The sequence below is a fragment of the Quercus lobata genome, chromosome 4, assembly GCF_001633185.2.
Source record: "Quercus lobata isolate SW786 chromosome 4, ValleyOak3.0 Primary Assembly, whole genome shotgun sequence".
NCBI classification, from domain to species: domain Eukaryota; kingdom Viridiplantae; phylum Streptophyta; class Magnoliopsida; order Fagales; family Fagaceae; genus Quercus; species Quercus lobata.
The window spans coordinates 95012497-95026314 of record NC_044907.1 but is presented as its reverse complement, the minus strand read 5'-3'; positions in this window follow the sequence as shown (position 1 = coordinate 95026314).

The window sequence follows — 13818 nt, the reverse complement described above, 5'->3', positions numbered from 1 at the left end:
TAAGCAAGCGTGTAAAGATGCAAAGAAAGCCAACAGGTGGCACAAACAATCATGGTAAGCATATCATTGTGCGTAGCAAAAAAAAGGGAAGGGTATGCACGGAGCGACCCAGCATCCAAACAAGGCCTCATGGGCTTCAGATATAACCACACAAGGTTAAGCCCGAGGAGGGCGCCAAATATGGCAAAGCCTAGAACTAGAGAGGTTAAAAGAAGCATAAAGCATAGAAGCAGGCAAGCATAGACATGCAAAATGGGAATGATCCAAACCCTTTGATATGGGCCGAGGTGCATGGACAATGACAAAGATTATAGGGTCTATATCAGGTTCTAACCATTAGGCCAAAACACAAGAAAGAAAAACAAAGCAACAAAGGCTACAATAGCACATGGCATGACAAATATAGCCTAGGTCTAGGCACACAAATATGGCATAGCGCACAAGCACATGGAAGATAGCATAAAGCATGTAAAGAACATAGATCCAAGCACATAAGCATGTGAAAACATAGATCTAGGCATAGGCATGGCAATACGCGTGTAAGCATGTAGAAACTTAGCACATAGTCATGATAGAACATGAATCCAAATATATAAGCATGCGAAGACAAAGATCTAAACACATAGCGTGGAAATAAACACGTGACCACATAGTTCTAAGCAAGGCGTAGCAAGCATGTGAGCATGTGAGCATATGACCCAAACATCAACATAGAGCAAAAAGAAGAATGAAACACAGGAAAACATGACACAAAACCCTAAACATGTAGATCTAAACATATAAAGCATGTAAAAAAGTAGAATTGAGCATAAAACATGGCACAAGGCATAAAAACACAGAGATTCAAGCTAGAAACACAAATAAAGCAAGGAACATGCTAAATAAAGCAATAAATCATGTTATTCAAGCAAAAATAGCAAGATAAAATGCTAAAAAAAGATTTAGAAGGTTAGAGGTGTTGATAATAGCTGAAAAGGCTACATCTACACCCTTAAACCCCAAATCCAAAGTGTAGAACCAAGGAAGATTGGCTACAAGAACAGTACATTTTTCTTTTTTCTTTTTGGGAAAGAGAGAAGAATCAAGAGGCTTTGATTCTTTTTTTTTTTTTTTTTTTTTTGTGTTTTTTGGTGTTTGGAAGAGAGAAAAACATGTAGAGAAACTAGGCAAGGAGCAAAATGCATTACGAGGCGACAGCCCTTGGAGGGCTACCCGCCTCAAAAGTCCTAAAAATGGGTTGATCTGGCCACCCTTGGAAAGATCTTGACATCTTGTTTCTGAAATGGTATGGATCTTGAAAATCTAACGGTCAGATCAAAAGTTATAGCTCTCGGAAGTTAGTGGTGCATTAATAGGTGTGTTATCTCGGTTTTCGTGATATCTTAGTCATTCTAACTCCGATTTCGACCCATGAATAGTCATTGGAATGAGAATTTGATAATCTTTGCAATGACATTGGTTTCAATCCATTCTGGCAACTAGATCAAAATTAGGGTTTTCGAGCCCACCCAAGATTGACTTCAAGTCAAACTTGGTCAAAGTTATTAAAAATCTCTGTAAAGCTCGGGTTTGATGTTAAATTATGAAAAATGTTGTTTTGTGAGGGTTTTGACCTTGTTTGACCTTTGCTCCAACCTAGGGTTGACTATGGGCATTTTGGTCATTTTAGCCAAAGGAGACACTTCGGGTACTCCGATGCCCGAACGGGTTGCGCCACATCATTTTGGATGTTCTCACAACCCCATAGAGTGAAAATAATATTTTGAAATTTTTCAGGATCCAGTACGCAAATTGAGGGCGGAAAAAATACGGTATCAACACTTTGTTTGAGGAACAATAACTACTTATGTGAAGGGTGTCAAAGGATATTTCTTTTAAAAATGATCATATTGGTCGATCAACTGAAAGCAAAGGATCCATAAGCTAGCAGCCATATTATCTTGAGATAGGTACGTAATTGTTGCATTCCTCCATACTCGGCTACTTGGTCATTGTAATTGGACATGGTCCTTGGTATTTGGTCAGTTGTTTGGCCATTGCGATTTTAGCCTGAACCGATGCTCCCGTCGGTCGGTGACAAGTTTTCACGCCTAAGACCAGACACTGGCGGGTCGAGTGGTAGGTTTTCTTCTCCAAAACCTGAGCCACCCGACTTGACCGATGATATATACAAATCCGGCCAACTCCAGCAAGATCAAGCTCAGATTCGAGGAGATCCAACGAGATCTCGACCATATTTGGTGAGATTCAACGAGATTCAAGGAGATCCAAGTTGATTTCGATGAGATCTCAACCATTCTTGGTGAGATCCAAGCTGATTTTCGGCAATTTCGGTGCAAATAGAGCAAGTTTTTGTAGATTCTAATGAAGTTTTTGCAGATTCCGACTAAATTTTTGCATATTTTGGTGAAGTTTTTGCAGGATCTGGTGACTCTCTCCACCAACCGAATTGACCCGTGCATCACTTGAACCCGAAACTAACTCAACCAATTGAGGTCGGAGGTCGGTTTCAAGTCCTTCTGCCTTCCACCCGACGCTGACTGGTAAGGTTCGGGTTACGTCTAGAACCAACCTAGCCCGACTCGTGGACAGCCCTAGCCACTATATTCAGCCGCAGTCCTCGTACAATTTGTATTCTTTATGGGATAAAGGCCCATCCCCACCCCCCCTCCCCCATCCCCACCTCAAACTGTGGCATTTCTTCTTTCTTACTTAATGAAAATACAAAAATTGTTAGGCGGGCTTGTGGATTGACTATATGACTATATATTGCTTCAATAAGAGTAAATATATATTTTTTAAGATGAACTTAAAATTACTATATAAACTTCATTGTCTTCTCTTTTTTGCTTCACCACACAATTGATGGGAGGGTCAACCTCTCTCTCATAAGGGAGAAAATATCTTATGCGTCTAACCTTCATTTTTGTTGAGAAGATCATCTAATTTACAGGAGTCAATACCATACTGGAGGCTATTTTGGTTTGATTAGGGAAATGAAATATTTTGATACCGATTAATACCAGTGTATCATTTCAGGTTTATAGCTAAGTATTAACTATATATATTAGTTGTATATCCATAAGTCAAAGCTTATATAACTTGTCTACGCGAAAGGAAAAAAAAAAAAAATGCCTATATAACTTGTTTACAATATTTAAAATTATCAACTCGTATCTTATTTAATAATTTAAACTCTAGCTAAAATGCTAATTCATTATACTTATAATATATAATATATAATATTCTTAGCAAAAAAAAATAAAATAAATAACATTTATAATAGTATTGATATTTACTGTAGTATTAAATAAGGGTCATGCTAACGGATACCTTTAGAGTTAGGAAAATGATTACAATTCATTTTACGAAAGTTTTGACATTACTTTTATAAAAAATGGAAAAAATTATCAAAATGTTAATTGTTTTTTTTTTCTTTTCCTATGAAAACTTTTTTAAATGGATTATTAACCATTGCTTTAAGAGCATCCATTAGCATTTCTCATTAAATAATAATACTAAAATAAAGTCTCAATCATTGTAGTGTTCTCAACAAAAAAGATAGTCATTGTAGTGTTCACATGTGTGGAAAAGACACACAAAATGAAAAAAAGTCTTAAATATTTATATTTAGGCAAAAATCCAAAATTAACCCTTTAACTTTCAGTCTTTTTCATTTCAGTCCTCTAATTTTTTGTTTTGTTATTTCAATCATCTACTTTTAATTGTTATAAATTCAGTATTCTATTAACCAGTTGTTAAGTGTCTCTGTTAAATGAGCAAAATGATGCCATTTTGGCTTTTTTTTTTTTAATTTTTTTTTGTAATAAAAAGAAATTAAGAAAACTGTTATTAAAAAAATAAAAAATAAATAAAATAAAAAACATTTAGGGGAATGATGTCATTCCTGGCAACAACGATGAGGTGAGATTGAGAGAGAGAGAAACCGAGGTGAGGTTTTTTTTGTCTTTCCCTTCCAATTTCCTCTGTCTTTCTTCATATCAATTAATTTTCCCCAACCCAACAATTTCAACGCCACCATTTTCTCCATACCCATCATTGATCCTCCTTCTCAAAACTTCAGAATCAGTGGTTTTTTATTTATGAAATTTCAGGTCTAATTATTACAATTACTATTCCATTTCTTACTTTTATATATGTAAAATTTGATCTCAATTTATGTATATATTTTATTATTATTATTATTGTTAGACTGTGTGCCTTACCGATCCATCTAACGACCAATTGGTGAAGGATGAGTGGGCACAAATCTTTTATAGTATTCGATCACAAACCAAGCCCATTTGTATAAAAGCGAATTGTGAAATCTCTCACAATCCCTCCCTCACAACCACTTGTTGGACCGTGTGTCTTACCGATCCATGCAACAACCAATTGGTGAAGGATAAGGGGGCACAAATCTTTTATAGCATTCGATCGCAAACCAAGCCCATTGGTATTGGAGCGAATTGTGAAATCCCTCACAATTATGTATTTGGAATTTAGTTATGATATGCAGGTAGGTGTGATTATTTAGTTAGTTGAAGGTTGAAGATTGAAGAAGATGTATCACGCAAAGAAATTCTTTACGACGAGCTTAGTGCCTCACAAAACACAAGGTGTTGAGCTTGCAGCTATTCCTCCAATGAAAAACACTACTTCTTTTCCTGCTGTTGCTTCTAGCTCTGGCTCTGCTAGAGTTGGGAAGCAACGTTTGCGATGGACTTCTCACCTTCATGACCATTTTGTTGATGCTATCACCTAGCTTGGTGGACCAGATAGTGGGTATTTTCTTTTTTATTGTATTGTATTGTATTGTATTCTACTTTTTGTTATAAAAAAATGGGGGGATAATTACATAAGAAAGTCCCCACACACACACACACTCTCTCTCTCTCACTCTCTCTCTCTCTCTCATTGATGCTGTTGCTACCGACCCAGATGGACTCTCCCTAAATTTTTTTTTTTTTTTTTTTTTTTTAAAAAGCAGCCAAAACAATATCGTTTTGCTCATTTAACGGAGACACTTAATAGTTGGTTAACAGAATACTGAATTGACAACAATTGAAAATTAGAGAATTACAATGACAAAATTGAAAGTTATAGAACTAAAATGAAAATGACTGAAAATTAGATGGTCAATTTTCGATTTTTGCCTTATATTTAAAAAATTGAAAAAAAGTGGTAGAGTTTGAATTTTGAATGATGTTTATTTGGGTTATCACTACCTGTTAGGCACACAAAACAACAAAAAGTTAGATTAAAATAAAAAGAAACATAAAAAGCAGAAGAAAAAATGCATGGTAAGAGCAATAGCACCCGAAGATGGCATTAGCACGATCTTTAACTCTACTTTATCTGTTTTATCAATTCATTTTATAATTCATTCTACATCTTCGTTTTTATTTTTACATATAACCTAATAAAATAATGAAAAAAATATTATTATCTTTCTCTTTCATCCCACTATCTTTTTCTCTTCATACACAACCACAAGATATATATATATATATATATATATATTTATTTACAACCTATGAAACTTTACTTTTCATAGGTTGCTAATTTTTTTCAGGTTATTTTTGTCAATTTATTAGATAAACTTTCACATTGTAACAAATAGACCCTCTTAACTTTTATTTTAACCAATATAGTACATGAACTTTGGTATTGTAACAAATAAGCCCCTAAACTTTTATATTGTTATAGTAAGATTTCTTCATTTTCATTTAAAAAAAAAAAAGAATTATTTGGAGCAAAAAGTGGTTTTAAACTGGCTAGAGGAAAAAAGTTGGGGGGGGGGGGGGGTCCTTATGGTTATAACTTATAATATCAAAGTTTATGTACTAAAATTGGCAAAAGAAAAGGTTAAAGGGGTCTATTTTGCTACAATACTAAAGTTTATAAAATAAATTGAATAAAATAAAAGTTCAAGAAGTAACTACTAGGCAAGCATTTTTCCCTATAAAAATAGAGAACATAATATTCTATCGTTTATGGCGCATTTCTTACCATTCTCTTAATTTATGTTTGAGAAAATGCTTGCAAGTCTCTAGGAGTTGAAGAACAACTCAATTCAATCCCCCTTAATTGCAAGATACTTTTTCATAAAGTATTTGACTTGACAAGTAAAAAAAAAAGTTCTATTATTTTATTATGGACACACATAAGTCCTTGATTTTAATGCAATGTCCACCTTTTGCTGCATAAAATATACATTTGCCTTTCTTCTCAAGCATAAGGGAAATCTAATTTATTATTAACATACATATTTCATTTTTTTTTTTCATGCAATGTCCATCTTTTGCTAAATACAATTAATAATTACTGGTGGAACTATTACTAACCACTGGTTTCCTTGCTATCGGGACCAGCTCCTCAGGAAACTCCATTGCGGGACCACCCAAACAACGCCTGTCCGTCGACTACAACAAAGGGGTTGACCAACGCAAAACTATGGTTTGCCAACGAGTCTCTAGGCTGACCAACACTAACAAGGAGCAAGTAGTGGCTATGTAGTAATATAAGTTCCTAGTAACTTCTTAATTGCAAAGAAATAAAACTCATACACATTCCATCCATGGCTCTGATACCATTAACTACCCAGGAAAGAGCACAGCAGTAATATGGAAGCATAAACAATGATAAAATAGTTGATAAAGAAGAGAATAGCAAAATAGATATAGTCAAAATAAATTAAAACAGAGTATGAAATATGAAAACTGAAGCAAATAAAATCTTACTTGAAAATACTTCTGTCTTTAATTAAAATTGAAAACTTCTGTCTTTCTTACAAGCTTTGAAAATAAACACTGTCTGAAGAGTTACAAGATTATAAAGTAAAATCTGTAAAGGGTTACAAGATTGTCTGTCTGGAAACGTAAGGTTACAAGATTATCTGTCTGAAGGGAAGGTTACAAGATTACAAAAAGAAAGTAAAGTGCAAAAGTCTTTCGGAGGGGAAAGGGAAAGCTAAAGGCTTTCTAAAGCTTGGACCTTGGAATGAAAACTTGGACCTAAAATTTGAAACTATTTTTTGGACCTAAATTCTGGACCTGTCTTTTGTCTTCGAAGTCTGTCCTTTTATAGATGAAGTGAACCATGGTAAGTCTTCAAAAGTAACTTGAGTTAAGTAAAGTGGACTCAAGTTAATCTGTAGGTAGAATCTTGAACAGTAAAAGTCTATCTTGAACAGTAATAGTCCATCTGCATGTGAATAATATTTTGTCAAAATATCTTTCTAGATCTGTCTGTATTTGTTTGGACTATAATCGATCTGTCTGGAAGCTATTCATGCATGTTGGTGAATAGTGATCTGTCGTCGGTGAATAGTGATCTGTTGTAGTTGTCTGTCGGAAGAGTATTCTGTCTGTCTGTGCCTTCTGTCTAGCTGTCTATCAATCTGTATCCGCGTAGTTATCATAATCTAGCGGATCAGAGTTATCCTCATACTGCTCATGCTCGTGGAGCACTCCATAATCATTACATAGGGCACAATATGAAATAGGAAGGAAAACAGGAACATGATCCTTGGCTATCATCAATCTGGGGTCTTTAACAATCCTTCTTTTCCCAATGAGCCTTCTTGCTGAAGGTCTTGGGCCATACACAGCTCTTCTGTCGGTGTAGCCATATAAATGGAAACCTCTGTCTAATTCTTTCTGTACTTCATAAATCTTATTACTCATGAAATTAGACCATTCTTGAGCCAGAGCACCTGGATCATTAAGTGATAAGTATCTCCTATGTACCAGTTATATTCAGGGATACTACTCCAATCATGGATAAGGACTAAAATGTGTGCTGGCTGAGCTTCCATATAATAGCTAGTGTCCCAAACTGGAAGAGTACTCTAGATTTCTATCTTCATATAATTAAGTCCTCCAATCTGTGCAGCTACTTCTTAGATGACATTAGGAAATAAACTGATCTGATTTGCAGAAGTAATGGTTAATTTGCTAATAAACCCTACTTCTAGCATTTCAGATAACCATAAGGGATCACAGATTACTGGATCTTCTGTCTTTGTGTTGATAAGTAATCCTGGGTAAGGATTAAATCTATCTCTTGTTCTTTCATAAACTCTATCTGAATTTCCAAAGCTCTCATACCATTTAGCCTTATGAGATAACCATATATCACCTGTCATGTCTTCTGTTCTGATAAATGCTGTAGAGACTAATACTGTAAAAAGATACCTCCATCTGTCATAAGAACTTGTTATAGCTTTATGAGTTAATATATTCTGTTGGATTTCAGGGGGTAAGGTTCTAATAGCAAGTCTTGTTTTTTGCTGAATCTTAGGGTGGAGCTTTGAAAAACTTATTCCCATAAGATAGCTTGTTAGAGACTGTAGTTCTGTCTTTGTGGAGCTTGAATCTCCATCCTCCTTGCCAGGGAGTTGACAACTAAGTGCTTCAATAAATGCCCCGGTGCTAACAAGATGTAATTCCAAAGCCTGAAGGGTCATTTGGAATAAAGGTTTCTGTCTAAGGGTGACGGCTACCTGTAAATTATCAAGAAGTAGTTTAATATGAAGAGGAAGGTCTGTAAATTCTCCGTCTTGAAACATAAGATCACTGTCGAGCACTTTTTGCAAAATTACACTTTTATTATCACATGAATACATTGCCTCTGCTAGGAACGTATCCTGAAGGGATATTGTCTCTATCGAGACGCCTTCATGCATATCTGAAATTTTTATTGAGGGCTTTTGGAAACCTGTGAGTTGCACCGCTGGTGCCTTGTCCTTGTCTTTCTAAGAGAATCTTTTACTCATGGTAGTCTGCAATTGGGTTTTGGGAAAAGGATTATGTTTGGAACAAATATTTTCTGTCAAAACTTCTTTTGAAATTCTTTTGCCTCTGTCTTTCTGTGAAATTCTTTTGAAATATTTTATAAGAAAAACAAGAAAAACATTTATAAAACAAACAACATTTATAAAACAAACTTTTCTTTGTACACTTTTGTGCTCTTGCTGAGTAGCAACAGTATTAGAGTAGTTATGATGGGATCTGTTAAGGTAAGTGAGATTCAGAATGTTTCTTAAATCTAGTATGATTCTATCAATACATGTACTACTATATTTCTCATTTTGGGAGAATATGTGAAATAAAATTTCTTCGTAAAGTCTTTCATTAATAAGACAATTTATTAAGGGATTATAATTAATTCTGTCTGTTAGGAAATTAAATCTGTCATTATTCAAGAGATTACCACAATTAATATTTTCTTTAATGATTAATAAAAGAGAGTCTGTCAAAGATTCTTTTATTAAAACATCTATTATATGAATATTTAAAGATGCTATAAAGTGTGTACATTTTTCATTTATTAGTATTTTGTTTAGTACTTCTATTAGTCTTATGAGACTATCAATATGTCTATCATTATTATTAAAAGGAATAATAATTGTACCATCCATATTTAGTGTAGGGGCAATAGTCTCAAGTTGCCATCTGTCAGTCCATATACTATTAGTCCATGCATATTGATTACAAAAGATTGTATTCATATTTCCGTCTTTTATGCCTTTTCTACTGAGTTCTTCTGTAGATTGGACTTTATGCAAAGAAGCAATAGGAGAATAAAAACATATCTTTGTCTCTTTGTCTTGTCTAACTTTCTTTTTGTCATTTTCTGTCAATTGATTGACAAGTAATATTTCTGTCTTTAAAGATGACAAACTTCTTTTAGTTCTATAGATTCCTCTTTCGTTGATAATAGTAACCTTTTTGGAAGAGTGTTTTTCTTTCAATACATTAGTTTTAATTCCTTTATCTGTCACTGAAAAGGGACAAATTAAAATCATAAAAGGAATTCTTAAAATCATTTTAGAAGGAAGATCTTTAATTAAAACAAAGGTTGTCTCAAAATATATTCCATCTTGGCATATATGAACAATAGGTATTTTATAATTAATTATTAGTTTTTCTCCATTGGCCTGAATTAATCTTTCAGATGATTTTTCATAATACTTTAAGGGTATTAATCTTTCTTGTATATAGTTCATATCAGCACCTGAATCTGTCAAAGCAATTTCAATCAAAGAAAACTCTTTATTAATTACTAAAGTAATTTCTGTATGCCATTTTTGGAATATTACTCTGTCAATTAAACTTAAGAAATTCTGTCTATCGCCATCATCATCATCATTACTATCAATTTTTCTGTCTGTGGGATTTTCTTCTTTAATTTCTTTAATATCATTTTTTACCATTTTTGCTTCTGTCATTAAGTCTTGTAAAGCCACTGGTTTTATCTCTACACCATCTTGTTTTATTTTTACCTTTTCTTTCTTGTCTTTTTCTTTCTCTTTCTTTCGACATTCTGTAACATGGTGTCCATATTTTCTACACCTAATGCAAGCAATAGGTATTTCTATAGAGTCTTTCAATTTTAATAAGTATTCTTTCTTGTCTTTGTGGTGATTCGGTAGATTTTCTATCAGTTTTATTATTATGTCTTTTTGTTTTCTTTTTCTTTTATTAATCTTAAGTGGATTGGTTGATTTTAACTCTTTCTTTACTTGATCTATCTCTTTTTGACTAACATTGAATATTTCCATTAATTCTTTTATAATATCTTTCTCAAATTCTAATTTACTAATTTGTTTAACAATTCTATTATGTCTGTCACATTGTTTTTTAGTATGTCCATATCCTTATGCATTTATGACAAATAGTATTATTAACATGTCTGTCAGTTTTCTCATTATCTGATAACTCGGTAGTATTTAAAACTGTTATGTCTCTTTTTCTATCTGTCTGTAAAGGTGTATTTAAAATTTTCATTTTTTTAATTAATTCTGTCAAACTATCATTTTGGGTATCTATTATAGATCTTTCATTTAATTTTAGTCTTTCATCAATTTTTTCCCTTAAACTATTACACTTTTTGTCCTTTCTATTGACTACTTCTTTCACTATTTCCTCTTTTGCTTTTACTATACTATCACTATTTGCCTTTTCTTTTAAATTACCATAATTGTTTTTTCTACCATAGTTGACTTCTTTTACTACACTATCTTTTAATCCATCTTTTCCTATTTCTTCTTCTAGTTTTCTATGTATAACATCTTCATCTTTATGTCTTTCAATTCTTCTTCTATCATTTGTCTCTACTAGGCTTCTTTGTCCTTTTATCACTTTCCCTACATCTTCACTATTTTGTCTTTCAAACATTTCTTTTGTTTTGTCTTGTACTATAGTATTAGTCCTTTCTTCTTTTAACTTCTGACTTAGAGTGACGTAGGACAACCACACTAACAATAGAACAAAAGATAAACCCTAGGAGTCAGCACCTAAGGGCTGCTTGGAGTCAGCACCAAGCAAATTGGAGTCGGCACCAGTGAAAGAAAACACACGTTTATTTTTTAATAATTCTCAAAAACTGTCTTACAATAATCTGAAAAATTGTTTAAATAGCCAACAATAAAAAAAACCCTAAAGAAACCCTAGTCATTAAATGTTCGGGCTTGCTTAATTTCAAGCCCAATAACTAGTATGCTCCATCCATAAGGCCACAGGTTGGGCCGTCTTCTTTTTGCTCTTCCTCCTATACATGTGTGTAATTGGGGGCTTGTACCTCGTGTCCGCACCAACTCCCCCCGGGTGAGAAGAACTCGACCCCGTCGAGTGGAAATCTGAAGAGCTCTGATAGTACTCCAGCAAGGATCCAGTCGCAATAGCTCATCTCGAGTAATCCATGTGCAATCAGAATCTGGTCGCCCTCGCCACCGAACTAAGAAACGGTGAACTCCTCCATCACTGGTAGAAACAATTTGCTCATCTAAAATAGCATCAATAGATTCTTTATGTGCATAGGGCAAATTTAAGGGTAAAGGAGTGGGAATAGGGGCATCAATAGGATTAGGCAAAAACTCATCAAAAGGGGTATCAGGAATAGTTGTGGGGCTTTTATAAGCAACTAGATCCTCAATATTAAAGGAGGAGCTAATACCATAATCATGAGGGAGGTCAATGACATATGCATTTGGGCCCATTTGTTTCAATACCTTGAATGGTCCGGCACTACGAGCCTGCAATTTCTTAATGGTCCCAGAGGGAAACCGTTCAGGTCCAATCCGAATCATGACATAATCCCCTACCTGAAACTCTGCATGACGTCGATAAGTGTCAGCATGAATTTTATATTGAGAATTACTTGCTTGAATTTTTTTTTGCGAATCTCATTATGCAAATCATGAATATGTCGTGCAAATGCCTCAGCAAACTCAGAAATCCTAACATGTGGGGACATGGGCAAAAGATCTAAAGGCTTCCTAGGTGTATATCCATGCACAACCTCAAAAGGACTAGCACCTATAGACCTATTGACAGAGCTATTATATGCAAATTAGGCTACTGGAAGAATATAATCCCAATTTCGATTGGCTTCACCCACTAAACATCGAAGGAGGTTTCCTAGACTACGATTAACCACCTTAGTTTGACCATCAATTTGAGGATGAAATGCCGTGGAAAATTTCAATTTGGTGCCCACTAAATGCCATAAGGTCTTCCAAAAATAACTCATGAAGCGAACATCCCTATCAGACACTATGGTTTTGGGAAGACCATAAAGTTTGACAATCTCATCAAAGTAGAGTTTTGCAATCTTAAAAGCATCAGAGGTCTTAGAACATGGTAGGAAATGAGCCATCTTGGAGAAGCGATCAATAACTACTAGAATGGAATCATGCTTCCTAAAGGTGCGGGGCAAACCTAACACAAAGTCCATACTCACATCCTGCCACAGGCGATCTGGCATAGGTAGAGGTGTGAACAGACCAGTGTTTTACTTGCGATGTTTGGCTAGTTGACATGTACGACACTGACCAACTATCTTGGCAATGCCCCTCTTAAGACTAGGCCAATAGAATTGACGTCCCACTTCCTCAATTGTCTTTTCTTGGCCAAAATGACTTGCCAGGCCTCCCGCATGTATATCCCAAACTAGGAAATCTCTCACTAAAGACCGAGGGATACATAACTTGTTGGCCTTGAACAAGTACCCATCTTGAAGGGTATAATTATCCAGGATTGGTCGTGGGGCATTATTAAGCCTAGTGTAGAGGTCCCCAAAATCTGGGCATGACTCATAATCATCCTTGAGTCGTTCAAACCCAGTAACCTTAACACTCATGACGGATAGCAAAGACACCTTTCGACTTAGTGCATCAGCAGCCTTATTCTCAATTCCCGCCCTATGCTTCACTACAAAGTGGTAGCGCTACAAAAATTCAACCCAACTACCGTGCCTAAAATTCAGCTTCTTTTGGGAATGGAGATAGCGTAAAGCTTCATGATCAGAGTAGATAACAAATTCTCGAGACAACAGGTAATGGCGCCAATGCCAAAGAGCTCGAATAATGGCATAAAACTCTGTCATATGTGGAGTACTTTTGCTTAGCGTCATTCAACTTTTCACTGAAATAAGCAATTGGGTGACGCTCTTGACTAAGTACTCCCTCTATACCAATACCTGAGGCATCACATTCCACCTCAAAAGGCTTGGTAAAATCAGGGAGACGCATGACAGGTGCCTCAGTCATCTTTTGCTTTACCTCATTGAAAGCTTTAGCAGCAGCTTTAGTCCAAACAAACTCCCCTTGTTTCATGCAATCAGTGATGGGGGACATAAGGGTACTAAACCCCTTGATGAATCGCCGATAAAAGGAAGCGAGCCCATGAAAGCTTCGAATTTCATGGATATTTTTGGGCTCGGGCCATTCCACAATCGCTTGAATCTTTTGGGAGTCGGCAGAAACTCCCTCAAAGAACACTATGAAACCTAGGAAGACGACTCTATTAGTGA